Source organism: Lissotriton helveticus, chromosome 9 (genome assembly GCF_964261635.1).
Source record: "Lissotriton helveticus chromosome 9, aLisHel1.1, whole genome shotgun sequence".
Lineage (NCBI taxonomy): Eukaryota > Metazoa > Chordata > Amphibia > Caudata > Salamandridae > Lissotriton > Lissotriton helveticus.
Window position 1 is genome coordinate 806,689,824 of NC_136070.1, and position 15,095 is coordinate 806,704,918.

Sequence of the window (15,095 nt, forward strand, 5' to 3'; positions counted from 1 at the left end):
GAAAGTGTGAGCTATTGGTATTGTAATTTAAATGTATTTTTAATATGTGTTGGCTTTGAAAAAAAGTCCTATTGGCTCTGGCAATGCTTGTTGGTAGCAAGCAAGGACAGTGCTGTTGTGGTGCTGAGTGATGCTGTTGTGGTGCTGATTGATGATGTGGGTGGACTGAGTGATGTGGTGGTTTATTAGAGTGATGTGGTAGTGTCCCAGAGTGAGGTGGTGGTGTCCTAGAGTGATGTGGTGGTGTCCCAGAGTGATGTGGCAGTGTCCCAGAGTGATGTGGTGGTGTCCCACAGTGATGTGGTGATGTCCCAGAGTGATGTGATGGCACCCATGCGTGATGTGGTGGTGCCCCTGAGTGGGGCCCCTGAGTGATGTGGTTTTGTCCCTGAGTGATGTGGTGGTGTTCCTGAGTGATGTGGTGGTGTCCCTGGGTGATGTGGTGGTGTTCATGAGTGATGTGGTGGTGTTCCTGGGTGATGTGGTGGTGTCCCTAAGTGATGTGGTGGTGTCCCGGAGTGATTTGGTGGTGTCTCTGAGTGATGTGGTGGTGTTCCTGAGGGATGTGGTGCTGGGTACACAGTCAAAATATCGAGTTGAAAATTTCGACCTACCAAAATATCGTGTTTAAAATTTCGAAGGTACAGAATATCGATGTCAAGAATATCGTAGGACAGAACATCGACCCTGAGGTAAGTAATATCGAAATCATTTATATCGATGTAAGTAATATCGAGGTTAGTAATATCGATAGCATATATATCGATGTAACTAATTTCGATGTTATTAATATCGATATTTGTATTATTGTTTTGATTTTTAGTATGTATGTGTTATATGTTTTTGTTAAGTATTAAAATTAATTTATATTATATGTGTATTATTTTTATATATTAATAAATTTATTTTTAAGTAAATTATATGTTTTAGTACCGGCGCGGGTTGTGGGTTCATAGGGGAATAGGGTGGGAAGTAATTTAATTGTAATTATTAATTGGCAATTAATTATTTTAATTGATAAATTAATTACTTAATTGGTAATTAATGTTAATTTTTATTAAATGTTATGTTTTAGTACCAGAGCGGGTTGTGGGTTTATAGGGGAATAGGGTGGGAAGTAATTTAATTCAATTATTGATTGGCAATTAATTATTTTAATTGATAAATTAATTATTTAATTGGTAATTAATGTTAATTTTTATTAAATTTTATGTTTTAGTACCAGAGCGGGTTGTGGGTTTATAAGGGAATAGGGTGGGAAGTAATTTAATTGTAATTAATTAATTTTTTATTTAATTATTAATTGGCGATTAATTATTTTAATTGATAAATTAATTATTTAATTGGTAATTAATGTTAATTACTATTAAATGTTATGTTTTAGTACCAGAGTGAGTTGTGGGTTTATAGGGGAATAGGGTGGGAAGTAATTTAATTGTAAATAATTAATTTTTTATTTAATTATTATTTGGCAATTAATTAGTATAATTGATAAATTAATTATTTAATTGGTAATTAATGTACATTATTATTAAATGCTATGTTTTAGTACAAGAGTGGGTTGTGGGTTTATAGGGGAATAGGGTGGGAAGTAATTTAATTGTAATTAATTACATTTTTTATGTGTAATATATTTTGATAATTTTTTATTAATTGGCATTCCCGACTGTTGCACCCTTTGGAGTTGGAATAGTAATTTTTCTCCCTACGCTATCCAACGCTTTCCCTACTGTTGCACTCTCTGGAGTGGGAATAGTAATATTTCCCCCAACGCTATCCAAAGTTGTCTGTACTGTTGCACCCTCTGGAGTTGGAATAGTAATTTTCCCACCTACGCTATCCAACACTTTCCCTACTGTTGCACTCTCTGGAGTGGGAATAGTAATTTTTCCCCCTACGCTATCCAACGTTTTCCCTACTGTTGCACCCTCTGGAGTTGGAATAGTAATTAGCAAATCTACGCTATCCAACGCTTTCCATACTGTTGCACCCTTTGGAGTTGGAATATTAAATAATATTTTTACGCTATCCAACGCTTTTCTTACTGTTGCACCCTTTGGAGTTGGCATAGTAATTTTTACCCATACGCTATTCAACGCTTTCCCTACTGTTCCACTCACTGGAGTGGGAATAGTAATTTTTACATACCCGCTATCCAACGCTTTCCCTACTGTTCCACTCACTGGAGTTGGAATAGTAATTTTTACCCACCCGCTATCCAACGTTTTCCCTACTGTTGCACTCTCTGGAGTGGGAATTGTAATTTTTACTCTTATGCTATCCAACGCTTTCCCTAATGTTGCACTCATTGGAGTGGGAATAGTCATTTTTACATACCCGCTATCCAATGCTTTCCCTACTGTTCCACTCACTGGAGTTGGAATAGTAATTTTTACCCACCCGCTATCCAACGTTTTCCCTACTGTTGAACTCTCTGGAGTGGGAATAGTAATTTTTACTCTTACGCTATCCAACGCTTTCCCTAATGTTGCACTCATTGGAGTGGGAATAGTCATTTTTACATACCCGCTATCCAATGCTTTCCCTACTGTTCCACTCACTGGAGTTGGAATAGTAATTTTTACCCACCCGCTATCCAACGTTTTCCCTACTGTTGCACTCTCTGGAGTGGGAATAGTAATTTTTACTTTTACGCTATCCAACGCTTTCCCTAATGTTGCACTCTCTGGAGTGGGAATAGTAATTTTTCCCCCTACGCTATCCAACGTTTTCCCTACTATTGCCCCCTCTGGAGTTGGAATAGTAATTTGCTAATCTACGCTATCCAACGCTTTCCATACTGTTGCACCCTTTGGAGTTGGAATATTAAATATTATTTTTACGCTATCCAACGCTTTTCTTACTGTTGCACCCTTTGGAGTTGGCATAGTAATTTTTACCCATACACTATCCAACGCTTTCCCTACTGTTCCACTCACTGGAGTGGGAATAGTAATTTTTACCCACCCGTTATCCAACGTTTTCACTACTGTTGCACTCTCTGGAGTGGGAATAGTAATTTTTACTCTTACGCTATCCAACGCTTTTCCCAATGTTGCACTCATTGGAGTGGGAATAGTCATTTTACATACCCGCTATCCAACGCTTTCCCTATTGTTCCACTCACTGGAGTTGGAATAGTAATTTTTACCCACCCGCTATCCAACGTTTTCCCTACTGTTGCACTCTCTGGAGTGGGAATAGTAATTTTTACTCTTACGCTATCCAACGCTTTCCCTAATGTTGCACTCATTGGAATGGGAATAGTCATTTTTACATACCCGCTATCCAATGTTGTCCCCACTGTTCCACTCACTGGAGTTGGAATAGTAATTTTTACCCACCCGCTATCCAATGCTTTCCCAACTGTTGCACTCTCTGGAGTGGGAATAGTAATTTTTACTCTTACGCTATCCAACGCTTTCCCTAATGTTGTACTCATTGGAGTGGGAATAGTCATTTTTACATACCCGCGATCCAACGCTTTCCCTACTGTTGCACTCACTGGAGTTGGAATATTAAATTTTACCTTTACGCTATCCAACGCTTTATCTACTGTTGCACCCTCTGGAGTTTGAATAGTAATTTTTACCCTTATGCTATTCAATATTATTAATATTTATTTATGTATTTAAGATGTTACATTATGTTGTATTAAATTCATTTAAAAAATATTTAAAGTATGTTTAATTTTTGTTATTTATTAAATATAATTATTTATTAATAATTATGTTATTATTTTATGAGTGTTGATGTATTTTTAAATTGTAGTGTTTGTTAATATTTTATAATTATTAAAAAAATTATGTATGTATTATAATTAATTAAGTATATATTATATAATTTATTTTAAATTGTAATTAAATGTTTAATAGTAAATATGTATTATTTATTAATTTTAAACATTATAACACATTTTAACATAAGTTTAAAATATATATAAGTACTATTTACTTAATTTTACCTTTTTTTAAAAAAACTATATTTTTAATTACAATATTTTTAACATCGATATTTTTGTTTCGATATTTTTGTACTTACCATGTTGTAGATAGGGTGTCGATATACTTGCCTTCGATATTCCAGCGTCGATATTTTGTCTGTCGATATTTTCAGCCTCGATATTCTGTCAGAGATTCGTGATGGTGTCCCTAAATAATGTGGTGGTGTCCCAGAGTGATGTGGTGGTGCCCCTGAGTGATGTGGTGGTGTACCTGCGTGATGTGGTGGTGCACCTGAGTGATGTGGTGGTGCCCCTGAGTGGTGCCCCTGAGTGATGTGGCGGTGCCCTGATTGATGTGGTGGTGCCCATGAGTGATGTGGTGGTGCCCATGAGTGATGTGGTGGTGCCCATGAGTGATGTGGTGTTGTCCCTGAGTGATGTGGTGTTGTCCCTGAGTGATGTGGTGGTGTCCTAGAGTGATGTGGTGGTGTCCTAGAGTGATGTGGTGGTGTCCTAGAGTCATGTGGTGGTGTCCTAGAGTGATGTGGTGGTGTCTGTGAGTGATATGGTGGTGTTCCTAAGTGATGTGGTGGTGTCCATGAGTGATGTGGTGGTGTTCATGAATGATGTGGTGGTGTCTGTGAGTGATGTGGTGGTGTCCCTGAGTGATGTGGTGGTATCCCTGAGTGATGTGGTGGTGCCCATGAGTGATGTGGTGGTGCCCTGAGTGGTGCCCCTGAGTGATGTGGTGGTGCCCCTGAGGGATGTGGTGGTGCCCCTGAGTGATGTGGTACTGTACCTGAGTGATGTGGTGGTGCCCCTGAGTGATGTGGTGCTGTCCCTGAGTGATGTGGTGGTGTCCCAGAGTGATGTGGTGGTGTCCCAGAGTGATGTGGTGGTGCCCTAGAGTGATGTGGTGGTGTCCCAGAGTGATGTGGTGGTGTACTAGAGTGATGTGGTGGTGTCCTAGAGTGATGTGGTGGCGATGAGATGAGCGAACGAAAAGGCGGGACGGAAGTGCTGTTTGTGGAGAGAGTGTTTTTTTTTACATACAAAATGTAAGAAGTAAAGGAAACAATGGACGTGGTTGGGCGCATACAGTTAAATAAAAAAAACATTGTAAGTAAATAAATATAATAGACGCATTAAAAACTCATAGGCACAAGGTCAAGTAGTCAGTCACACAAAGCTGAAAATCACAAAAAGATGACAGAAAGAAAAGGGGGGACGGAAGTGCTGTTTGTGTAGAGAGTGTTTTTTGTTGCATACTAAATGTAAGAAGGAAAGGAAACAATGAACGTGTTTGGGCACGTAAAGTTAAATAAAAAAAACATTGTAAGTAAAAACAAGAGCTGTGAGCTATCAATAAACTGTGAGATACAGCTGTGACTGTTAATATTGCAGTTGCGCAAATGACCTCCTGCTAGTTAGGCCAAGGATTTCAAAAGCTGAGAGCTTCCGGAAACAAAGGCAACTTTCTCAGCTTCAGCTCTCCTGCAAGCCTGTGTACGATCTCACTGCCGGCCTTTGCCAAAGGTTGAAGCAATCTCAACAGGGGTGTAATGCACCCCTCTGCACCTCCTGTGGTGTAGGGTGTTTGTCCACCGGGCACAGACACTGGCGGCAAGTCACAATACAATACAGTAAACGTGAGTGAGAAGTGTTTCACCAAACAAACAAAGGACTAACAGGGAGTGCGAACTGTGATGTTGCCTCATGTTTAGCTTGCCTGAGGCACTGACGCGCTTCATGATGACAACGGGAGGGGAGCGGGGAATGTTCAACAGGGACAGAATGGGGAGGGAGGAGCTCTAGACAACATGAACAATGGGTGAAAACGGTGAATTGAAAGTGGGACGCATGGCAGCTCTTGGAGCTACGAGCAGGTAACATGAACAGGAAATGTAAACTAGGTTGGGGCTCGAAGCATATATACAGGGTGAGAAGCTTCAGGCAGCTGCAGCTGGTTTATACAATAAGGATCAGTAGTTTGAGGAATATATACACAGGGTGAGCTGGAACTCGAGGCATATACACAGGGTGAGGAAGCGCTTGAGGTATATGCCGAGAGGTGAGGAGCTCGAGCACAGCCACGGATGAGGAGGGATGCGGTATATATACACAGGGTGAGGAGCCTGAGGCATATAGACCAGTGGGTTAGAAGCTTGAGGTGTGTACAGGAAGGGTGAGGCGCTTGAGGCACAGGCGGATTGGGTGAGGCGCTTCAGGTATACTGAAAAAAGAGAAGCGAGCACTAGGCATGTTTACAGACGGATGAGGAGTCGTAAGCATATACAGCGGGTGAGGACCGTGACCCACTTTTAGAGGCACAGGACTGTTAAAACGTAAACAGGATGAGAACCTGTGGCACAAAGACAGGCAGTGTGGGGACCCCGCAGCATAGACAGTTTATATCACATTCAAGTGCTATGAATAAACACACGGCAGAGGACATATCTCAGTGCTTCGCCTCTGCCGCGGGCCGCGCATGCCCAGTGAAGCCCTCGGTGGCGAGGAAGCACGCGCAGCATTTCCCAGCAGAAGGCTCCAGTAAAAGAAGGCCTGTGTTTGATGTATGATCTCTGGATTGCCACTGGGAGTCACCCCAGAAATAGCTGCAGGCAAAACAATTTTTTTTTTGTGATTAATTAGAAAAACTGGACAATTATGAATTGACTGCGCAGAGCCAGTGTAGAGAAATATAAATAGTAATGAGCCTTGCTCGATGTGATGAACACTGTGTTTATGGCAAATCCCAGGGAAGGGGAAACAAGCTCTCGGCATTGCTGTGGCAGGGGGGCGGGTGGAGGAGTGGCAGCCTTTAAAGTCTGATGCCGAGGCACAGACAAATGGTGGTGCGCGAGATTTGTTGTTTAGCAACAAAATTAACAGCATTTATAGTTGACAAATATTAACGGGGGACCAAAGTGAAAAGAAAAAATACATCCCGTGTAAGTACAAGCTCTCGCCATTGCTGTGGCGGGGGAGCGGGAGCGCATTCCTTTGAAGTCTGATGCGGCGGGCGGGGGAGCGGCAGCCTTTGAAGTCTAATGCGAGGCACAGACAAATGGTGGTGAGTGAAGTGGCTGGTTTGTGCACGCGCATAGATCACATGAACTGTGTCTAATCCGCCGTTTTGGTAGACTGTTCTTTTCCGCTTACTATAATCGCGACAGCAATGCGCAAGCACATTGGCTCAGCGAGACCTAAAAAATAGCCTGTTAGCCACTTACGATATGACACAGCTCCAAGTACCGCAGATTCGTCAATCTGTTCAAACCAACTGAAAAAAATTAAAGAGCAATAACCTTCTGCCGTTTGTCTTCCAACACTCACCACAGGCTGCAAAAGTACCAAAAGGAATGCACTTCTGTGGACTGCACACTATTATTCTTTGTCAGTCTTTGGTAAATATTATTTTGAAAAGGAGCCTCAGTCCGGTGAGCCTGATTGCGGTGGATGAAAGGGCAGAATGGGAGTGCAGGTGGGAGGGGCTGAGAAGGACGGACGGGGAAAGGGAGCCTCAGTACGAGCGAGAGCCTGACAGCAGTGACAGAGGGAACTGCGGTGGACGAAAGGGCAGAATGGGAGTGCGGGTGGGAGGGGCCGAGAAGGACGGACGGGAGGGGGTGGGAGGGTATGGTAACAAAATAGTGCCTGAGTAAAAGAGACAGTAGCCTTGGCAGGATACAAATGATGACATGGTCATCATGAGGCGGGACTAGCTATCTAGAACCCTGTATTTAGGAAATAAGCATATACAAAACATGGGTGGAGAGTGGGCGGAGCTTCCACAAAGCTTCCCAACTATAGTGTATACTGCATGCCTCACAAAGCGAGCAGCGCATGCATTGCAACACTAGTCGAGGCCTAAAAAGTACCTTCAGAGTGCATACCTTGTGGAAGGACACTGGACACTAGTCAGTGGCCAGTGCCGGAAGCTGTACTTGAGCCAATTTCCATTCCATGGCATGGACAGCAAAGCAAAGCAGGAAAACGTGCCAAGACAATGTGCTGATCATTTAAGCATTTAAGTTAGAGCGACATTGGACTCAACAAAAGGTAAGTAAAGATATGTGATGGGTGGGCTGTAAGCCCCTTTTAAGATTTTATGATTAAGCACGCGTTGTGCAGGCGAAACCTAAAAAATAAGCCTGTTCCATCATTTTAAGTCACCGTGACAGTACAGCTGCAAAATGAAGCAGCTGTTGTTTTTTTCTTTTTTTTTCGCTGATCCATCTTGGATATGCAACTAAAAAGCAAAAAATGCGCCTAAGCATTAATTTTTTTTAAGAAAGTGGGTGGAAGGGAACTGGTCAGGCTGGGGAATGGGCACCAAAATAAAAGTGGCCCTCGTTAGTGAATTAGAAAGCTAAAAAAAATCTTATATTTTCAAATTGGGCCAATTTTGGACTTGTAAAGGTATGCTGTGTAATTCGTTTTCAAGGTTTAGATTTAATGTTGCTGCAAAGACTGATTATTTTAATATCATGGAATTCAACAGTAAAAACCGGCCCAGCAGACAATAAAATAGTCCCTTAACCCCTTCGGGGCTGATGACGAGCTCAGCTCGTTATGAGCGTTACCTGCCGTGTGCTCATGACGAGCTGAGCTCGTCATGTAACGCGGTAATTTCAAAATTGCTGCGTACAGCGGGAAAAGCCGCCGCAGCGATGCGGTTAAACAGCCAAATATTGGTTCACATACTAACCTTTGAGTCGAGCCCATCGGGCACAGCCTGATTGCCCAATAGGTCAGCCGACCTTGGAGGGAAGCAATAAGGATGGGGATGCAGAAGCAACACTGTTCAATACAGTTGGGGAAATCAGATGGGCGGGCATGGGAGCAACACAGGGGGTGGTAAACCTGAAGCAACTCGGGCAGGCTGGAAGCAACACGAGGGTGTGGGTGCGGGAGGAAGTAACATGGAGGGCATGGGAGGAGAAAACGGGCTAGAGGGAGAGGAACATGGATTTTGGAGTGCAGGGGAAAAAAGCAAATGGGTGAGCAAGAGCAAAATGGAGCTGAGAGATAGGAAAAGCACAAGGGGGAAAAGCAACATGGCCGGAGGGAGCACACCAGGGTGAGTGCATCGCAAAAGGGGTTGGGGAGACCCACATGGGTGAAAGAAAGAGTCCCATAGAGAGAAGAGAAGCACACTTGAGACACAGCTGTAAAACGGAGCCATTCTTGTGGAAGGCTTAGGCAAAAAAAATGAAAGTTGCCCCTGAAAAAGCCAGCAGTGTAATAATACAGTAATGCGCCCTAGGGAAGGACAAACACAAGAAACACACAATAACAACTAAGAGGCAATCAAATGAGTGTTATAATAAAGCCAACCAATGATAAGTAACGAGCGTGCTCTAAGCCCATTGTAAGCTAACAATACATCTCATAACAGACGGCACATGCTTCTTTTAGTAGGTGAGACCTAAAACTTCATATGGGAGCAGCTAAAGCTGTTTTAGGGAGACAGATGCAGCCTTGCGTAAGCAGAATGTAATATGTTACAAAGTTTTCTTAAAAAAGAATTGTAAAATAGGAATGTGAGAAAGATCTGTTCAAGACTGTAAATCAAAGATAGATCAAAACAGTGTCACATAAAGCAAAATAAACCTTTGTCATCAGCAGATTGGTAGAAAACTGTCAGACTCTTGACCCTGTCCGAGGACTTTGTGGTCTGGATCCTAAATCTGTCAATGTAAACAAATGAAAATTGCTGCAAAAATACTGCAAAAACACAACAGTAAACCTCAAAAGCTGCTAATCCGTGCCCATAACTGAAAAAATATTATGAAAAGCTCAGGAACACACTGAGATCTAAGGATTGTTTATTAAACACACAAGCAAGGTAAAATAAAGCACAGTTATCCAATCTAATATCCTTCCTGCGTGACATTACTGTTCAGATCCGAGAACTGGACCTGCAACAAAAAAAAGCAAAACAGAATCAGGAACAGAAGTCAGTATGAACAGGCGCAGTGCAGTAACAGTAGAACAAAATGGGCCAAATCACGAGCTGGTTACCGTTACCATGTGTGGATTTTTGGAGATGTACCAACAAATCAGTGCTGTTAAAAGACAGAGAGGATCTTGACATATTAGACTTGCCATGTAAGGAGTGACTCGTCCCAAACACGTCTAGGCTGTCTAGCAGGTGGGTAACTGCTCCAATCATATTGGCCTTTCAAAATCACCCATCTGCTGCATAATCACCCAGACTTTCTACTGGCTGTCCTATTCTACTGTGATCTTAAGCATTTTATTCTTTGGTCAGAGGTCACATGTGATGTAAGTGGGGGTCTTGCAAGAGCTCAAAGGGCCTCTTGTCACTTATCTAAGGTCTCCACACACTAAATTGTCTTAGGTGCAAATGGAGCACGTGGGTTGGCCGTCCAAAAAGATTAAAATATTTAATGGTCTTCATCAGAGTTGTGTTTTGGTTCCCTTGCTTTTTAGTTAAAACGTGGCAGTTTTGCTGGCCACTTTGAAAGAAACAAATGAATTTTTCCATAAAAGGGAGTGTTCTACATTCCTTATCTGCTTTATGCTGATGACCTAATTGTATTGGATTATAGAGCTGTGGGTTTACATGTAAATTTTATTACAAGCAGCGATTGCAAAGTAAATACTTTTTTGGGTAAACATAGAAAAAGCCAAAACAATGGTGTTTGGGAGAAAACGAATTCATGTTACTTGGTTTCTAGACAAATACAAAGTGCAGGAAAAAGAATCCTATAAGTATCTAGGCATTTCTTAATTGAAATGTAAATGGAAATATGATCATCTAAAATCCTTACTGACCAGAGCATTGTTTTCTGCTGTGACTTTAGTAAAATTCAACCATATGTCCCTAAGCATTAACTATGGCTCACCCATCGATCCAGTGTCGCCTAAAATAATTAGGAAAGGGCTAGATACAATCTTATCATATGTAAAGCAGCTCTTGGAGCTATCTTTTCAACATGCTGAGGTTCTGATGAAGTGGAAACACGCAATTGTTCTCCCCCTCATGAAAAAACCATCAAGCAGTCCCGGGTTTGTTAGATATCCTATGTCCCATTTCACTCCTGCCTTTTTTTTTTTAATGGCAGAGGAAGTGGTGAACATGCAATTGCTTGCACATAGCAACCAGCATAATTTATTCCATCCCACACAATCAGGCTCTAAAGCCACGTACTCTAGGGAGTCAGAGTTACTCCTCGCTATGGAGACACTATGGAGGCGTGCGGATGCTGGTCACACTGAAGCTTTGATCCTGCTGGACCTCAGCGTAGCCTTTGACACTGTCTTCCACAAACTGCTCCTGCAGCGACTCTGGTCAGGTGGGCTGGACAGAGCAGTTCTAAAGTTGATGACCTCCTTCCTACTGGACCGCAGCTTTCAAGTTGCACAGCATCCACATATGTTCATGCCACTCTCACAAGGGGTCCCACATGGCTCAATTTTGAGACCAACTCTCTTTAATCTGTAGGGGATTGTGGAAAAACACAATATGACCACTGTGTCATATGCGTAGTGAAGTCCCCTTCCGTCTGATGCTCAGCATGGTGGCCCCAGATGCTGGGTCCCACACCTAGCCCTAAGGAGTAAGTTAAAAATCTGGGAGTCTAGCTTGACCCTAAACTATCTTTCGAGACCCACACCAAGAAGGTCACAGGGGAGTGCTTTGGAATCCTCAAAATGTTAAAGAAAACCTTGGGTATCCTTCCCATTTCAGCCAGGAAAACCCTGGTTCATACTCTCGTAACATCCCAGCTGGACCATTGAAATGTCCTCTACCTAGGAGTAACAAAAAAAGTCTCCATAGGCTGCAAAGCATTCAGAATGCGGCAGCCCACCTAGTTCTCAATCTACCAAAGAGAGCTTCTTCAGGGGAAGCCTTGAATGCCTGCAGTGGCTATCTGTTAACAAAAGAATTCTGTTTAAAGACTTGTGCTTTTGTTACTGGAGCCTAGAGGGCAAGGGGCCTAGTTAACTGAACGATTTTCTTATACCCTATAATCCGACACGTCACCTGAGATCAACAGGGGCTCACCTGCTCAAGGTCCCTGAAATCCAAAGAGCAAAAATGGGTGTGCGCTCATTTGGCTACCTACCAGCAAAAAACTGGAATACATTACCTCCCCTTCTCTGCTCTCAACCATCGGAAAAATGCTTTCCCGAAAGGCTTGAAAACATGGCTTTTCCAGTTGTGAGTTTAGTTTGTCCATATCTGCCTCTGCTCTATGGCTAGACCCTTTCTCAGCCTTTTATGTAGCAGCTTCTAGCGTAGGGACACACCAGTTGGTGTAACCAGGCGCTTTATAAATGATTTTAATAGATTAAATTATTATTATGTACAGAGGTCTCTCTTTAGAAACCTTGTTGAGAATATCACTTTTAGCTCTTTAAGTTGCTGGGGTATTTAATCTAGATTTAAGTGATGGGTGTGTGCACAATAAAAGTTTATGCTTACAACAAATTTTAATTCACATCAAAGGAATAATGATAAGAACTATCCAATATTAAATCATATTTTTGGGCTGAATTGGCAGTGATTCACATGTTCTGAGCACCTATAAATTCCAGTATCTTTGCTGGAAAGATGTTTTATGAAGCAAAAGAAAGTGGGCAATATCATTATTAAAGGCAAACATAAATTAGAAATTAGCATGTACTGTGCAGGGTAATATGGCATTAAAAAAATCAGCTTTAAAAATATCCCTCAGGCAGGATTATGAATCTTTAAGAAGGAAACCGATCTTTCTCGCTTTAAAAACTTTAGGAAACGAAATAAGTGTCCTTGAATTCTAATTTATATTCTGAAATATTAAAGTTCCGATTTAGCTGTAATCCAATCTATATTATCTGAGATGTTTGCAATTGTATAGAACAGAGAAGGAATATGTCCCTGTACATTAAGGGGCCTATGACGATGGCGGGCGGGCGGACTTGCGTCTGCCCGACACCGTCTCGGAACTGGGACTGAACGATTAGGATGCGCATTCTGACATTCCCTGTGGGAGCATGTATTACGGCCGTAAACTGGCCATAGTACAGTCTCCCATAGGGAAACAGGAATTGGTGTTAATCCCGGGAGGTACCACAGGTTCCCCCTCAGCACCCAACCGGAGGCTGCGCATACAAAGTGGCCCTGCTAGGGGCCCCTAAACACGCTTTCCGACAGGGTTTCCATGTCGGAAAGGCTGGCATGGAAACCCTGCCGAAAAACGGGCCTCGTAATCCCAAGGGTGGAAAGACCGCTCTTTGGGATTATGGGCTGAGCTCCGACTGGCCAACGGCTCCTTGAGCTCGTCAGAAGGCAGCCGGAATAACCAGCCGGTTTAGTTTCCGACAGCCAGCATTGTAATGCGGCGGTCGTAAAGTAAACCGAAATCGGTCAGAGCCTTTCCAGGCCGAATTTTAATCGTCCCCTAAATGTCAAGTGTTCTAATTTATCCCACATTGACTCGCCAATGTTTTTAATTCCAATCAAAAGATTTCTAGTTTCTAAAACCAATGTTTTTAAAGTATCATTTTTTTTTTCAAGGAAGCCTGCAATTGAACTTTTAGCTAATGTATATGTTTCAGATTTTGTGATTGCGGTTGCATCCCTTTTGCATTTTACATGATTTGAGCTTGCCATTTGTTTCTTATGTGACGAACATAGGTGTGGACGGATGTGTTATGAACCAAATGTCTCAATACAGTTCTATCTAAACTGAAATTAAAACTACTGTGGTCTTGTTCTACACTATGCACTAAACTGCAGCACAAAAACACAATATATGGATGAAAAAGTCTACCCAGGCTACACAGACAGACCCGCAGGTCACATCAGAGGAGTCACAATGGCATCCTGATTTTGGTTCTTTCTTGCAGTAAGCTAAATGCAAAGCATTCATTCTTACTTAAAATTACCAAATGGAGATTTATGAGAGAAACAGAACAATCTAATGGCTTTGTTTGAGCAGCATGTGTACAAAAACAGGTAAGAGTTACTTAGATGGACTGTGATTTACGTATATTCCTCCAGTTTACCTTTGACTTTTGAGTTAATAGCGTAGTGATGATAACAGAAATAGACGTTTTCTACGAATTTAGAAATGGCAGTGATGCCTTTTGAAGTGTCATGGCACCTCAGTTGATAAGGAGGAAGGCACAATTTTTGCAGCGATGCTTTATGGACTATCAGTATAACAATATGGCGGGTGAAATCAATCAAAAATATTTTTTCGAGAATAAATCCATTCGAATATTTTTGATTGAAAGAAATGTTAGAAAAGCATGAAGCAAAAAAAGAGAATGACATCGGGTTGACATAATTGAAGGGAAAGGTAATTCAGAACCACTTTCTCTTTCATGCCAAGCCATACCATTTCTGCTAAAAGTTCATGTAGTTCACTTCGACAGAAGATTTCAATGTAGAATGACCTTGTATTAGAGATATTTGAGAGTTTCTAAAGATTCACCTAATGCTGTAACAAGTGCTATGTAATTTACAGATTGTTTATCCATCAATGCAAGAGACTAGTTAATACAAACTCTAGTCTTACTTGAGCTTGAACTATATACACATCCTTACTCGTGCCACAAATCAAGCCACCACGCATTAGAAATTAAGATGTCATAATGTTTATTTATCCTTAGCGTGGTGCCAACACACACATATCGATTGAAAGCGTTTGTTTTCTTTACAAATCTTCACAGCTGGAATCATTAGAGACCCAGAGACGTTTTTGTCCTGATATGAAGCCTTAATTAAAAGCAATTTGGCAATGCAATGCCCTAGGTCCAGAATCGCAGCCATCAAGCTCCTTGCCTGGTTACCCACTTACTGGTTCTGATCGGCCACACCACTGCGGACCGTTCCTGCCCATATCGTACTTCATTGAGCGCTTTATCGTCCGCGGACCACAGACCAGTCATGCCACCGCGGACCGCTCATCCCCTTCACGTACTTAATTTAGTCCTTCTCCATCCGTGAACACCAGACCCGCCCACTGTGGCCCCCGGCCTCAAACAGCTTAGGACCTCATGCCGCCACCCGGCAGCAAAGTCATCAGTCCTTCAGCACTAGCATTACATTGCCCAATTGTTTTAAAATAATGCTTGGTATCTGTGCCTCCACCCATTCCCGGTTTGTCAAGACCTTCTAGCCACAATTTTT

General features: G+C 42.1%; 1 protein-coding gene across 1 annotated transcript in view; it reads right to left on the reverse strand.

Annotated features, from left to right (window-relative positions):
• Positions 1-9,764: 9,764 nt before the first annotated feature.
• LOC144782986 (uncharacterized) overlaps positions 9,765-15,095 on the reverse strand; it is a 606,463-nt gene continuing 601,132 nt past the window's right edge. Inside the window, exon 22 of the mRNA XM_078662199.1 lies at positions 9,765-9,867. The gene's annotated coding sequence lies outside the window, so the exon portion shown is untranslated. The remainder of the gene's footprint in view (positions 9,868-15,095) is intronic.